The following is a 15,694-nucleotide window of genomic DNA, read 5'->3' as shown; positions in this document are numbered from 1 at the left end:
CCTCTGCACCCTCTCTAATCCAGGCAGCATCCTGGTAAATCTCCTCTGTACCCTCTCTAATCCGGGCAGCATCCTGGTAAATCTCCTCTGCACCCTCTCTAATCCAGGCAGCATCCTGGTAAATCTCCTCTGCACCCTCTCTAATCCAGGCAGCATCCTGGTAAATCTCCTCTGTACCCTCTCTAATCCGGGCAGCATCCTGGTAAATCTCCTCTGCACCCTCTCTAATCCAGGCAGCATCCTGGTAAATCTCCTCTGTACCCTCTCTAATCCAGGCAGCATCCTGGTAAATCTCCTCTGTACCCTCTCTAATCCAGGCAGCATCCTGGTAAATCTCCTCTGTACCCTCTCTAATCCAGGCAGCATCCTGGTAAATCTCCTCTGTACCTTCTCTAATCCAGGCAGCATCCTGGTAAATCCCTCTGCACCCTCTCTAATCCAGGCAGCATCCTGGTAAATCCCTCTGCACCCTCTCTAATCCAGGCAGCATCCTGGTAAATCCCTCTGCATTCTCTCAAAAGCTTCCACCTCTTTCCTATAATGACGTGACCAGAACTGAGCACAATATTCCAGATGTGGTCTAACCAGAGTTTTGTAGAGCTGCAACATTACCTCGCGGGTCATAGTCTGCATGGAGGTCGGTGACCAGTGATGTGCCTCAGGGATCTGTTCTGGGATCCTTACTCTCTGTGATTTTTATAAATAACCTGGATGAGGAATTGGAGGGATGAGTTAGTAAGTTTGCTGATGTCACAAAGGTTGGAGATGTTGTGGGTAGTGTGGAGGGCTTTCAGAGGTTACAGCGGGAAATTGATAGGATGTAAAACTGGGCTGAGAAGTGGCAGATGGAGTTCAACCCAGATAAGTGTAAAGTAGTTCATTTTGGTAGGTCAAATACGATGGTAGAATATAGTATTAATGGTAAGATACTTGGCAGTGTGGAGGATCAGAGGGATCTTGAGGTCCGAGTCCATAGGACACTCAAGGCAGCTGCGCAGGTTGACTCTGTGGTTAAGAAGGCGTATGGTGTATTGGCCTTCATCAATCGTGGAATTGAATTTAGTAGCTGAGAGGGAATGTTGCAGCTATATAGAACCCTGGTCAGACCCCACTTGGAGTACTGTGCTCAGTTCTGGTCACCTCACTACAGGAAGGATGTGGAAACTATAGAAAGGGTGCACAGGAGATTTACAAGGATGTTGTCTGGATTGGGGAGAATGCCTTGTGAGAATAGGTTGAGTGAACTCGGCCTTTTCTCCTTGGAGCGATGGAGGATGAGAGGTGAGCTGAGAGAGGTGTATAAGATGATGAGGGGCATTGATCATGTGGATAGTCAGAGGCTTTTTCCCAGGGCTGAAATGGTTGCCACAAGAGGACACAGGTTTAAGGTGCTGGGGAGTAGGTATAGAGGAGATGTCAGGGTTAAGTTTTTACACAGAGAGTGGTGAGTGCGTGGAATGGGCTGCCCGCAACGGTGGTGGAGGTGGATACAATAGGGTCTTTTAAGAGACTTTTCGATAGGTACTTGGTGCCTAGAAAAATAGAGGGCTGTGGGTAAGCCTAGTAATTTCTAAGGTAGGGACGTTTTTGGCACAACTTGTAGGCCGAAAGGCCTGTATTGTGCTGTATGTTTCCTATGTTTAACTCAGTCCCCCCAATATTTGTACCTGCAGAGAATGGAGGGAAATGGATCGTGTGCAGAGACCTGGCTTAATTGGAAATTATATTTGGCTCAGACATTGTGGGCTGAAGGACCTGTTCCTGTGGGGTACTGTTCTCTGTTCCAGACTCTTGTCATCTTCGCTCCCCAATGGAAGGGGAGTTAAGATGATGGGGTGTGATAATTCTGAACCATAAATGGATAACAACTGAGGCGCAAGGCGAGTGAAGTGTTACATTTTGGGAAGTCATAAGATCACAAGACAAAGGAGCAGAATTAGGCCATTCAGCCCATTGAGTCTAAGTCACCATTCCATCATGGCTGATTTACTTTCCCTCTCAACTCCATTCTCCTCCATCCTGCCTGTAACCTTTGACACCCTGACTAATCGAGAACCTATTAACCTCCACTTTAAATATACCCAATGGCTTAGCATCTAGATCTGTCTGTGGCAATAAATTCTACAGATTCACCACCCACTGGCTAAAGAAATTCCTCCTCATCTCTGTTCTAAAGGGACATCCTTCTACTCTGAGACTGTGCCCTCTGGTCCTAGACTTACCCATTTTAGGAAACATCCTCCTCACATTCTTCGGGTAGATGGAGCTCATCAGCCTGGGAAGGCAGTCCATCTAAGAGAGGGAAAACTCTGATTTCAAACCTCCGCTGTCTTGCGGCCATACCCACTCATGGGAAAGGCTTCAGGAGTAAACCCTGAGGACAAATCCGGAGCTGGAGTCCCTAAGACAGTCCGACATTGTCTTCAACCTCACTCTGGCAACTCCTGCGACAACACCGGTGGCAAGCTGTATTGGTCCTTGCCCTTCCCTTGGAGAACATCGGTGGCGTGGAGAGGGGAGACTTGCTACATGGGCAACTGCCGGTCTTTCATACAACCTTGCCCAGGCCTGCGCCCTGGAAACCATTCCAGGCGCAGATCCATGGTCTCGCGAGACCAACGGATGCCACCACCTCACGCTCACTCTGTCTTGGCCAATCTATAGGTTTCAGTAAGATTCCCCCTCCATTTTCTAAACTCCAGTGAGGACAGGCCCAGAGCCATCAAACACTCGTACTAACCCTTTCATTCCTGGGATCATTCTCGCGAACCACCTCTGGACCCTCTCCACTGCCACCACATCCTTTTTCAGATAAGGAGCCCAAAACTGCTCACAATACTCTGTGGTCATGGGAATTTCACAGTGAACCGTATGGCCCTGGGGAGTGTTGTAGAACACAGGGACCTGGGAGTACAGGTAAATGATTCCCTGAATGTGCTGATGCAGGTCGACAGGGTGGTGAAGGAAGGCTTTTGGTGCCCTGGCCTTTATCAGTCTGTTGCACCATTCCACCATGGCTGACTTATTACCCCTCTCAACTCCCTTCTCCTCCCTCCATGACCTTCAACACCATTACAGATTGAGCAGAGAAGTTGGGAGTCACGCTGCAGTTGAACAAGATGTTGGTGAGGTCGCACTTGCAGTGCTGTGTTTAGATATGGTCACCTCGCTATGGGAAAGAGTGCAGAGGAGATTTAAGAGGATGTTGCCAGGACTTCAGGGCCTGAGTTACAGGGATGCTGGCGGTTGGACAGATGGACTTTATTCCTTAGACTGTAGAAGACAGAGGGGTGACATTATAAAGGTGTATAAAATCATGAGGGCATCGACAGGACGATTTCCCCCCCTCCCCCCCCGGGTTTGTGAAATCGGGGCCAGAGCTTTAAGGTGGGAGAGGAGAGATTTAACAGGAACCTGAGGGGCAACTTCTTCACCCAGAGGGTGGTCAGTCTATGGAAAAAGCTGCCAGAGGAAGTGGTTGGGGCAGATACATTAATAACATTTAAAAGACAATTGGACAGGTACACAGATAGGAAAGGTTTAGAGGGATACGGACAGGTACACGGATAGGAAAGGTTTAGAGGGATACGGACAGGTACACGGATAGGAAAGGTTTAGAGGGATACGGACAGGTACACGGATAGGAAAGGTTTAGAGGGATACGGACAGGTACACGGATAGGAAAGGTTTAGAGGGATACGGACAGGTACACGGATAGGAAAGGTTTAGAGGGATACGGACAGGTACACGGATGGGAAAGGTTTAGAGGGATACGGACAGGTACACGGATGGGAAAGGTTTAGAGGGATACGGACAGGTACACGGATAGGAAAGGTTTAGAGGGATACGGACAGGGACATGGATAGGAAAGGTTTAGAGGGATATGGGACTAGTTTAGATGGGAATATTGGTCAGCATTGACAAGTTGGGGAGAAGGACCTGTTTACATGCTGTGTGACTCTGTACCTGTGGGACAGGGTTACTGAGTCCTGCCTTTAATGCAGTCTGGTGTCTGTTGTTTGCAGAAACCTTGGTTCTACGACCTGCGGGAGACGTGGAAAGGGTTCCCGATCCAGGTAGGATAGTAATCTGCTCCAAGAATGCCTGTCCCCCCACCAGCTACAGATCATCGTGCCAGGTTTCCGTACTTCCCCCAAGGGGAGAGGAGGTTTGGAAAGGTTAAGGGGCGATTCACCGGCGGCATATTGGAGATGCTGAGGGAACTGCCTTGCAACAGCACCCATGGTGGCTGCCACTGTTATCTGCGCACAGCAAGATCCCGCAGAGTAGTGTGCGTGTCTTTGTTGGGGGTGGGGGAAGAGGATGTTTCTGAGAATTGGGGAGTGGTGGTGGGGGATTGACCATCCATGGTGCCCCCACCTGTCAACACCACCTCCCCTGTCGATGCTCCCTCCTTCAGTTTCACCCCTTCCCATCATGCTGTATCGTGCTGCCCTCCCTGGGATATCCGCACTGAATCCCAGCTCCCTCGATGTGTCCTTGTCTTGGGTGAGAATACTCCCCGTACTTATTCTGGGAACTCGGTCTCCTCCTGCTACCCTGAGACTGGGACAGAACCAAAAACAGGTGCTGGCAATGTCACACCCCATACCTGGCCCACTGCTTTGGATCTTCCTACATGCGGAGGGAGGGGGCTAGGTGGTTGATCCTCATTGGTGAAAGTCTCAGTGTCCACTGTCGATGTCGTGCCTCTCTCCTCCTACATACGTTACCCTCACAGTCCTGTCTCTCTCTCTCCCCCCCCACAGACGATATTACCCCTTCAGTCCTGGATCACTGTTGATGTCCTCTCTCTCTCTCTCTCCCCCTACAGACGACATTACCATCATAATCCTGGATCACTGTCGATGTCCTGTCTCTCTCTCTCTCCCCCTACAGACGACGTTACCCTCACAGTCCTGGATCACTGTCGATGTCCTGTCTCTCTCTCTCTCCCCCTACAGACGACGTTACCCTCACAGTCCTGGATCACTGTCGATGTCCTGTCTCTCTCTCTCTCTCCCCCTACAGACGACGTTACCCTCACAGTCCTGGATCACTGTCGATGTCCTGTCTCTCTCTCTCTCCCCCTACAGACGACGTTACCCTCACAGTCCTGGATCACTGTCGATGTCCTGTCTCTCTCTCTCTCCCCCTACAGACGATGTTACCCTCACAGTCCTGGATCACTGTCGATGTCCTGTCTCTCTCTCTCTCCCCCTACAGACAACGTTACCCTCACAGTCCTGGATCACTGTCGATGTCCTGTCTCTCTCTCTCTCCCCCTACAGACGACGTTACCCTCACAGTCCTGGATCACTGTCGATGTCCTGTCTCTCTCTCCCCCTACAGACGATGTTACCCTCACAGTCCTGGATCACTGTTGATGTCTGGCCTCTCTCTCTCTCTCTCTCCCCCTACAGACGACGTTACCCTCACAGTCCTGGATCACTGTCGATGTCCTGTCTCTCTCTCCCCCTACAGACGATGTTACCCTCACAGTCCTGGATCACTGTCGATGTCCGGCCTCTCTCTCTCTCTCTCTCCCCCTACAGACGATGTTACCCTCACAGTCCTGGATCACTGTCAATGTCCTGTCTCTCTCTGTCTCTCCCCCTACAGACGATGTTACCCTCACAGTCCTGGATCACTGTCGATGTCCTGTCTCTCTCTCTCTCTCTCTCCCCCTACAGACGATGTTACCCTCACAGTCCTGGATCACTGTCGATGTCCTGTCTCTCTCTGTCTCCCCCCCTACAGACGACGTTACCCTCACAGTCCTGGATCACTGTCGATGTCCTGTCTCTCTCTCCCCCTACAGACGATGTTACCCTCACAGTCCTGGATCACTGTCGATGTCCGGCCTCTCTCTCTCTCTCTCTCCCCCTACAGACGATGTTACCCTCACAGTCCTGGATCACTGTCAATGTCCTGTCTCTCTCTGTCTCTCCCCCTACAGACGATGTTACCCTCACAGTCCTGGATCACTGTCAATGTCCTGTCTCTCTCTGTCTCTCCCCCTACAGACGACGTTACCCTCACAGTCCTGGATCACTGTCGATGTCCGGCCTCTCTCTCTCTCCCCCTACAGACGATGTTACCCTCACAGTACTGGATCACTGTCGATGTCCTGTCTCTCTCTGTCTCTCCCCCTACAGACGACGTTACCCTCACAGTCCTGGATCACTGTCGATGTCCTGCCTCTCTCTGTCTCCCCCCCTACAGACGACGTTACCCTCACAGTCCTGGATCACTGTCGATGTCCTGTCTCTCTCTCTCTCCCCCTACAGACGACGTTACCCTCACAGTCCTGGATCACTGTCGATGTCCTGTCTCTCTCTCTCTCCCCCTACAGACAACGTTACCCTCACAGTCCTGGATCACTGTCGATGTCCTGTCTCTCTCTCTCTCCCCCTACAGACGACGTTACCCTCACAGTCCTGGATCACTGTCGATGTCCTGTCTCTCTCTCCCCCTACAGATGATGTTACCCTCACAGTCCTGGATCACTGTTGATGTCTGGCCTCTCTCTCTCTCTCTCTCCCCCTACAGACGACGTTACCCTCACAGTCCTGGATCACTGTCGATGTCCTGTCTCTCTCTCCCCCTACAGACGATGTTACCCTCACAGTCCTGGATCACTGTCGATGTCCGGCCTCTCTCTCTCTCTCTCTCCCCCTACAGACGATGTTACCCTCACAGTCCTGGATCACTGTCGATGTCCTGTCTCTCTCTCTCTCCCCCTACAGACGATGTTACCCTCACAGTCCTGGATCACTGTCGATGTCCTGTCGCTCTCTCTCTCTCCCCCTACAGACGATGTTACCCTCTCAGTCCTGGATCACTGTCGATGTCTCTCTCTCTCTCTCCCCCTACAGACGATGTTACCCTCACAGTCCTGGATCACTGTCTATGTCCTGTCTCTCTCTGTCTCTCCCCCTACAGACGACGTTACCCTCACAGTCCTGGATCACTGTCGATGTCCTGTCTCTCTCTGTCTCCCCCCCTACAGACGACGTTACCCTCACAGTCCTGGATCACTGTCGATGTCCTGACGCTCTCTCTCTCCCCCTACAGACGACGTTACCCTCACAGTCCTGGATCACTGTCGATGTCCTGTCTCTCTCTCTCTCTCTCTCTCTCTCCCCCCCTCAGACGATGTTACCCTCACAGTCCTGGATCACTGTCGATGTCCTGTCTCTCTCTCTCTCCCCCTACAGACGATGTTACCCTCACAGTCCTGGATCACTGTCGATGTCCTGTCTCTCTCTCTCTCTCCCCCTACAGACGATGTTACCCTCACAGTGCTGGATCACTGTCGATGTCCTGTCTCTCTCTCTCTCTCCCCCTACAGACGATGTTACCCTCACAGTCCTGGATCACTGTCGATGTCCTGTCTCTCTCTCTCTCCCCCCCTACAGACGACGTTACCCTCACAGTCCTGGATCACTGTCGATGTCCTGTCTCTCTCTCTCTCCCCCTACAGACGACGTTACCCTCACAGTCCTGGATCACTGTCGATGTCCTGTCTCTCTCTCTCTCTCCCCCTACAGACGATGTTACCCTCACAGTCCTGGATCACTGTCGATGTCCTGTCTCTCTCTCTCTCTCCCCCTACAGACGACGTTACCCTCACAGTCCTGGATCACTGTCGATGTCCTGTCTCTCTCTCTCTCTCTCTCTCTCTCCCCCTACAGACGATGTTGCCCTCACAGTCCTGGATCACTGTCTATGTCCTGTCTCTCTCTGTCTCTCCCCCTACAGACGACGTTACCCTCACAGTCCTGGATCACTGTCGATGTCCTGTCTCTCTCTGTCTCCCCCCCTACAGACGACGTTACCCTCACAGTCCTGGATCACTGTCGATGTCCTGACTCTCTCTCTCTCCCCCTACAGACGACGTTACCCTCACAGTCCTGGATCACTGTCGATGTCCTGTCTCTCTCTCTCTCTCTCTCTCTCTCCCCCCCTCAGACGATGTTACCCTCACAGTCCTGGATCACTGTCGATGTCCTGTCTCTCTCTCTCTCCCCCTACAGACGATGTTACCCTCACAGTCCTGGATCACTGTCGATGTCCTGTCTCTCTCTCTCTCTCTCCCCCTACAGACGATGTTACCCTCACAGTCCTGGATCACTGTCGATGTCCTGTCTCTCTCTCTCTCTCCCCCTACAGACGATGTTACCCTCACAGTTCTGGATCACTGTCGATGTCCTGTCTCTCTCTCTCTCCCCCCCTACAGACGACGTTACCCTCACAGTCCTGGATCACTGTCGATGTCCTGTCTCTCTCTCTCTCCCCCTACAGACGACGTTACCCTCACAGTCCTGGATCACTGTCGATGTCCTGTCTCTCTCTCTCTCTCCCCCTACAGACGATGTTACCCTCACAGTCCTGGATCACTGTCGATGTCCTGTCTCTCTCTATCTCTCCCCCTACAGACGACGTTACCCTCACAGTCCTGGATCACTGTCGATGTCCTGTCTCTCTCTCTCTCTCTCTCTCTCTCCCCCTACAGACGATGTTACCCTCACAGTCCTGGATCACTGTCGATGTCCTGTCTCTCTCTCTCTCTCCCCCTACAGACGATGTTACCCTCACAGTCCTGGATCACTGTCGATGTCCTGTCTCTGTCTCTCTCTCCCCCTACAGACGATGTTACCCTCACAGTCCTGGATCACTGTCGATGTCCTGTCTCTCTCTCTCTCTCCCCCTACAGACGATGTTACCCTCACAGTCCTGGATCACTGTCGATGTCCTGTCTCTCTCTCTCTCTCCCCCCCTACAGACGACGTTACCCTCACAGTCCTGGATCACTGTCGATGTCCTGTCTCTCTCTCTCTCCCCCTACAGACGACGTTACCCTCACAGTCCTGGATCACTGTCGATGTCCTGACTCTCTCTCTCTCCCCCTACAGACGACGTTACCCTCACAGTCCTGGATCACTGTCGATGTCCTGTCTCTCTCTCTCTCTCTCTCCCCCCCTCAGACGATGTTACCCTCACAGTCCTGGATCACTGTCGATGTCCTGTCTCTCTCTCTCTCCCCCTACAGACGATGTTACCCTCACAGTCCTGGATCACTGTCGATGTCCTGTCTCTCTCTCTCTCTCCCCCTACAGACGATGTTACCCTCACAGTCCTGGATCACTGTCGATGTCCTGTCTCTCTCTCTCTCTCCCCCTACAGACGATGTTACCCTCACAGTCCTGGATCACTGTCGATGTCCTGTCTCTCTCTCTCTCCCCCCCTACAGACGACGTTACCCTCACAGTCCTGGATCACTGTCGATGTCCTGTCTCTCTCTCTCTCCCCCTACAGACGACGTTACCCTCACAGTCCTGGATCACTGTCGATGTCCTGTCTCTCTCTCTCTCTCCCCCTACAGACGATGTTACCCTCACAGTCCTGGATCACTGTCGATGTCCTGTCTCTCTCTCTCTCTCCCCCTACAGACGACGTTACCCTCACAGTCCTGGATCACTGTCGATGTCCTGTCCCTCTCTCTCTCTCTCTCTCTCTCCCCCTACAGACGATGTTACCCTCACAGTCCTGGATCACTGTCGATGTCCTGTCTCTCTCTCTCTCCCCCTACAGACGACGTTACCCTCACAGTCCTGGATCACTGTCGATGTCCTGTCTCTCTCTCTCTCTCCCCCTACAGACGACGTTACCCTCACAGTCCTGGATCACTGTCGATGTCCTGTCTCTCTCTCTCTCCCCCTCAGACGATGTTACCCTCACAGTCCTGGATCACTGTCGATGTCCTGTCTCTCTCTCTCTCTCCCCCTACAGACGACGTTACCCTCACAGTCCTGGATCACTGTCGATGTCCTGTCTCTCTCTCTCTCTCCCCCTACAGACGACGTTACCCTCTCAGTCCTGGATCACTGTCGATGTCCTGTCTCTCTCTCTCTCTCCCCCTACAGACGACGTTACCCTCACAGTCCTGGATCACTGTCGATGTCCTGTCTCTCTCTCTCTCTCTCCCCCTACAGACGACGTTACCCTCACAGTCCTGGATCACTGTCGATGTCCTGTCTCTCTCTCTCTCTCCCCCTACAGACGATGTTACCCTCACAGTCCTGGATCACTGTCGATGTCCTGTCTCTCTCTCTCTCTCCCCCTACAGACGATGTTACCCTCACAGTCCTGGATCACCGTCGATGTCCTGTTGCTCTCTCTCTCTCCCCCTACAGACGACGTTACCCTCACAGTCCTGGATCACTGTTGATGTCCTGTCTCTCTCTCTCTCTCTCCCCCTACAGACGATGTTACCCTCACAGTACTGGTATTACATGATCGAGCTGGGATTCTACTGGTCGCTGCTCTTCACTGTAGCCTCTGATGTAAAGAGGAAGGTAAGGGGGTTCTCTGATATGTGTCCCCGTTTTTGTTCACTGATCCAGGGACACAGAGTGGTGGTGGGGGGGGGGGGGGTGAGGCCACCCCGGGACACGGGGGTGGGGTGGCCCTCACCCAGTGAAGGATATTCTAGTGCTGGAGGGGATTCCCTGGGGATACCCCCCCCCCCCCCCCCCAGATGAGAGTGTTGTCCTATTAAACCAGGCTGGTTTTCTCTTCCATGTCTTTAGCAGGGTGAGGGGGTGGAATTTACTGAAACATCAGATCCTGAGGGGATGTGTCGGAGAGGTAGAGATGCTTCCAGTGGTTGGAGAGTCGAATGGGGAGGTGCAGTTAGGGGACTGTTGTTTCACATGAGATGTGTGGGAACTCCTTACAGTTGGTCTGTCTGTCTGTCTCTCTCTCAATCAAACTCTCTGTCTGCCTCTCTCTCGATCAAACTCTGATCAGATACTCACCAATCCTTGCCCTCAGGATGTGACCCTGTGGAATGGGCACTACTTCTCCCATTATGAGGAGGACTCCCCCCCCCCCCCCCCCCCCACTCGGGGTGGGATGGTGGGCAGAGATCTGTGGGAATGGAGGTCTGAACCTGGTCTCCCTGCCCCTGTGCCCAGGATGATTTGTGATGGGTGGATTACTCACAGGTTCCCTCCATCTGTATGGGCCAGGGGTGTAAGTGTGCACAGGAAGGCTCTAGGGCAGAGGCCAAGCGTCAAAAGGATGGAGAGAGTTGAGTGAGAGGAAGGGGTAGATTAGGAGTGGGTTCAGCGGTTGTGGATATGTCTCACACTCCACTTCCCTCTCTCTGCCCTTCAACAGGACTTCAAGGAGCAGATCATCCACCACGTGTCCACCATCATCCTCATCGGCTTCTCCTGGTGCACCAACTACATCCGTGCTGGGACTCTGGTCATGGCGGTGCACGATGCCTCAGACTACTTCCTTGAGGTAGAGCGCCCACCTCACATTCCCATCCAAACTCTGACCCTGGCCATGTCGCCCACGCTCATCCCCTCCTGACCTCTCACCTTCAATCCTAGTTGTACTGCCCTCTGACCTCTTACCCCTAAACCTTGTGTCATTTCTGACGTTGCCATTGACCTTTTACTTAGCCCCCTGCACTGACCCCTCACCCTTAACCCGTCATTCTTTTGACCTCTTACCCCTCACTGTATCAAATTCTCACCCCTAATCCTTGCAGTCACCATCCCAACCTCTCACCCTCAAACTTCACTCCCCCTCCCATTTCTGCCTCAAATTCTACCCTTTAACCGCCACCTTATAGATGCTCTCTGACCTGTGACCCTTCCCCACCCTTAACCTGTGTTGACGGTCCATCAGTGATCCGGCATCCTCAGGCCAATGTGTGACCTTTCAGCCCATCGAATCTGTGCTGACCACCAGCCACCAATTTACACTGATCCCCATTCCATCCTCCTCACACTTTCATGAGCCCCTCCCAATTCTACCCCTCACCCACACATTAGGGGTTGCAACTTACAGCTGATTTACTCACTGACACTGCACATCTTTGGGGTGCGGGAGGGAACTGGAGCATCTATGGTGAAACCCGGAGTCAAGGTACTACACTCTCTCTCTCTCTCACACACACAATATACTGAAGGTCCCATGACAGCACTGCGCCACTGGGCTGCCTATTTGTTTAACGGAGTGTAGAGGCTTTCTCTCAGTGATTGGGGCTGCATTGGATGGGGAGGGCACTAGGTGATCCAGACTACTCTCTAATCCTCTTCCTATGCCTACAGTCCGCCAAGATGTTCAACTACGCTGGCTGGAAGACGACGTGTAACTGCCTCTTCATCCTCTTCGCTGTGGCTTTCTTCACCACCAGGCTCATCATCTTCCCCTTCTGGTACCTGCATGCTCCGCATTCCTGCAGCGCCTATTGGTCACCAGCTACCAGGCTGCAGTGCAACCCCCCCCCTCACTGGGGCATGTGCACAGCAGGATCCCATATGCCCTCCACAATTCCTCCTGTGATTAGGTGCTGGGATCTTGCTCTGGTTGTGCAGTTGAGGCTTTGCTTGGATGACTTCTGATTCTTATTTGGGGCAGATTGTGTGATGGGATGGTGTACAGGGAGCTTCACTCTGTGTCTGACCCCGGGAGTGTGTGATGGAACGGTGTAGAGGGAGTTTCACTCTGTGTCTGACCCCGGGAGTGTGTGATGGGACAGTGTAGAGGGAGCTTCACTCTGTGTGTCTGACCCTGGGGGTGTGTTATGGGATGGTGTAGAGGGAGTTTCACTCTGTGTGTCTGACCCTGGGGGTGTGTTATGGGATGGTGTAGAGGGAGTTTCACTCTGTGTGTCTGACCCTGGGGGTGTGTTATGGGACAGTGTAGAGGGAGTTTCACTCTGTGTCTGACCCCGGGAGTGTGTGATGGGACGGTGTAGAGGGAGCTTCACTCTGTGTGTCTGACCCCGGGAGTGTGTGATGGGACGGTGTAGAGGGAGCTTCACTCTGTGTGTCTGACCCCAGGAGTGTGTGATGGGACAGTGTGGAGGGAGCTTCACTTTGTGTCTGACCCCGGGAGTGTGTGATGGGACAGTGTAGAGGGAGCTTCACTCTGTGTCTGACCCCGGGAGTGTGTGATGGGACGGTGTGGAGGGAGCTTCACTCTGTGTCTGACCCCGGGAGTGTGTGATGGGACGGTGTAGAGGGAGCTTCACTCTGTGTGTCTGACCCTGGGGGTGTGTGATGGGACGGTGTGGAGGGAGCTTCACTCTGTGTGTCTGACCCCGGGAGTGTATGATGGGACGGTGTAGAGGGAGTTTCACTCTGTGTGTCTGACCCCGGGAGTGTGTGATGGGACGGTGTAGAGGGAGCTTCACTCTGTGTGTCTGACCCCAGGAGTGTGTGATGGGACAGTGTGGAGGGAGCTTCACTCTGTGTCTGACCCCGGGAGTGTGTGATGGGACGGTGTGGAGGGAGCTTCACTCTGTGTCTGACCCCGGGAGTGTGTGATGGGACGGTGTAGAGGGAGCTTCACTCTGTGTGTCTGACCCTGGGGGTGTGTGATGGGACAGTGTGGAGGGAGTGTGTGATGGGACAGTGTAGAGGGAGATTCACTCTGTGTCTGACCCTGGGGGTGTGTGATGGGACAGTGTGGAGGGAGTGTGTGATGGGACAGTGTAGAGGGAGATTCACTCTGTGTCTGACCCTGGGGGTGTGTTATGGGACAGTGTAGAGGGAGCTTCACTCTGTGTGTCTGACCCTGGGGGTGTGTTATGGGACAGTGTAGAGGGAGTTTCACTCTGTGTCTGACCCCGGGAGTGTGTGATGGGACGGAGTAGAGGGAGCTTCACTCTGTGTCTGACCCCGGGAGTGTGTGATGGGACAGTGTAGAGGGAGCTTCACTCTGTGTGTCTGACCCTGGGGGTGTGTTATGGGATGGTGTAGAGGGAGTTTCACTCTGTGTGTCTGACCCTGGGGGTGTGTTATGGGACAGTGTAGAAGGAGTTTCACTCTGTGTCTGACCCCGGGAGTGTGTGATGGGACAGTGTAGAGGGAGATTCACTCTGTGTCTGACCCTGGGGGTGTGTGATGGGACAGTGTAGAGGGAGATTCACTGTGTCTGACCCTGGGGGTGTGTTATGGGACAGTGTAGAGGGAGCTTCACTCTGTGTGTCTGACCCTGGGGGTGTTATGGGATGGTTTAGAGGGAGTTTCACTCTGTGTCTGACCCCGGGAGTGTGTGATGGGACGGTGTGGAGGGAGCTTCACTCTGTGTCTGACCCCGGGAGTGTGTTATGGGACGGTGTAGAGGGAGCTTCACTCTGTGTGTCTGACCCCGGGAGTGTGTGATGGGACAGTGTAGAGGGAGCTTCACTCTGTGTGTCTGACCCCAGGAGTGTGTGATGGGACAGTGTGGAGGGAGCTTCACTTTGTGTCTGACCCCGGGAGTGTGTGATGGGACAGTGTAGAGGGAGCTTCACTCTGTGTCTGACCCCGGGAGTGTGTGATGGGACGGTGTGGAGGGAGCTTCACTCTGTGTCTGACCCCGGGAGTGTGTGATGGGACGGTGTAGAGGGAGCTTCACTCTGTGTGTCTGACCCTGGGGGTGTGTGATGGGACGGTGTGGAGGGAGCTTCACTCTGTGTGTCTGACCCCGGGAGTGTATGATGGGACGGTGTAGAGGGAGTTTCACTCTGTGTCTGACCCCGGGAGTGTGTGATGGGACAGTGTAGAGGGAGATTCACTCTGTGTCTGACCCTGGGGGTGTGTGATGGGACAGTGTGGAGGGAGTGTGTGATGGGACAGTGTAGAGGGAGATTCACTCTGTGTCTGACCCTGGGGGTGTGTTATGGGATGGTGTAGAGGAAACTTTACCTATGACCGATGTGACCCACTCTCTCTCCCCTTGCCAGGATCATCCATTGCACTGTGATTTACCCCCTCGAGCTTTACCCTCCCTTCTTCGGGTATTACTTCTTCAACGGAATCCTGGTCGTTCTCCAGCTCCTGCATATCTTCTGGGCCGCCCTCATCCTACGGATGGCCCTCAAGTTCATGACTGGGAAGGTAAGTAGCTCGCTCGCCCAGGGAGGTAACGGAGATGAAGGCAGGGTGGTCAGTGTTCAGTGATACCCTGGTCCAGAGGGTTAAGGTATGTGGGGTCCAAGACAATCTGGCTAATCAGATCCAATGTTTGTATTCAGAGGGAAGGACACTTCCACGAGACAAGAGGTCCTGCAGATGCTGGAAATCTTGAGCAACACACCAAAAATGCTGCAGGAATGCAGCAAGACCCTCCTCTGCCCAAAACGAGATGCTACCTGACCTGTAGAATTCCTTCAGCATTTTGTGTGTTGCTCAGGATTCTTCATGGTCAGGGAACCTGTTTGATGGTAAACCACTGGAATCTGTGTTGGGAATCTTGGGATTGCATGTTACTTTGAATGTCAATGTAGAACTGTAACGGAACAGGCCCTTCAGTGTGCCATATAGTTCTGAACCAGTTAAACTAGTAACTAAACTGATCCCTTCGCCGCACATCCATGTGCCTGTTTAAGAGCCTCTTAAATATCTATATCATATTTACCTCGACCAATACACTGTGTGAAAAAATACTAAATTGAACTTGCCCCTCTCACCTTAAACGTGTGCTTTCTGGTATGAAAAATTATGACGGGGGGGGGGGAGATTCTGACTGATTATGGTCAATTAGGTCTCCCCTCAGCCTCCACCGTTCAGAGAAAACAACCCAAGTTTGTTCCACCTCTCTTTATAGCACAAGCCTTCTAATGCAGGGAGCACTCAGCTTCCTGTTTTGCCCCACCTCCCCCCAGTTACACTCAACACAA

At 53.0% G+C, this 15,694-nt stretch overlaps 1 pseudogene; it reads left to right on the top strand.

Moving 5' to 3' along the window:
• Positions 1-15,694, top strand: part of LOC140736354 (ceramide synthase 2-like) — a 32,384-nt pseudogene that overhangs the window by 14,724 nt on the left and 1,966 nt on the right.

This window comes from Hemitrygon akajei, chromosome 11, assembly GCF_048418815.1.
Source record: "Hemitrygon akajei chromosome 11, sHemAka1.3, whole genome shotgun sequence".
NCBI lineage: Eukaryota > Metazoa > Chordata > Chondrichthyes > Myliobatiformes > Dasyatidae > Hemitrygon > Hemitrygon akajei.
Note: the sequence above shows the minus strand (reverse complement) of the source record. Positions and strands in the feature narration are given on the sequence as shown.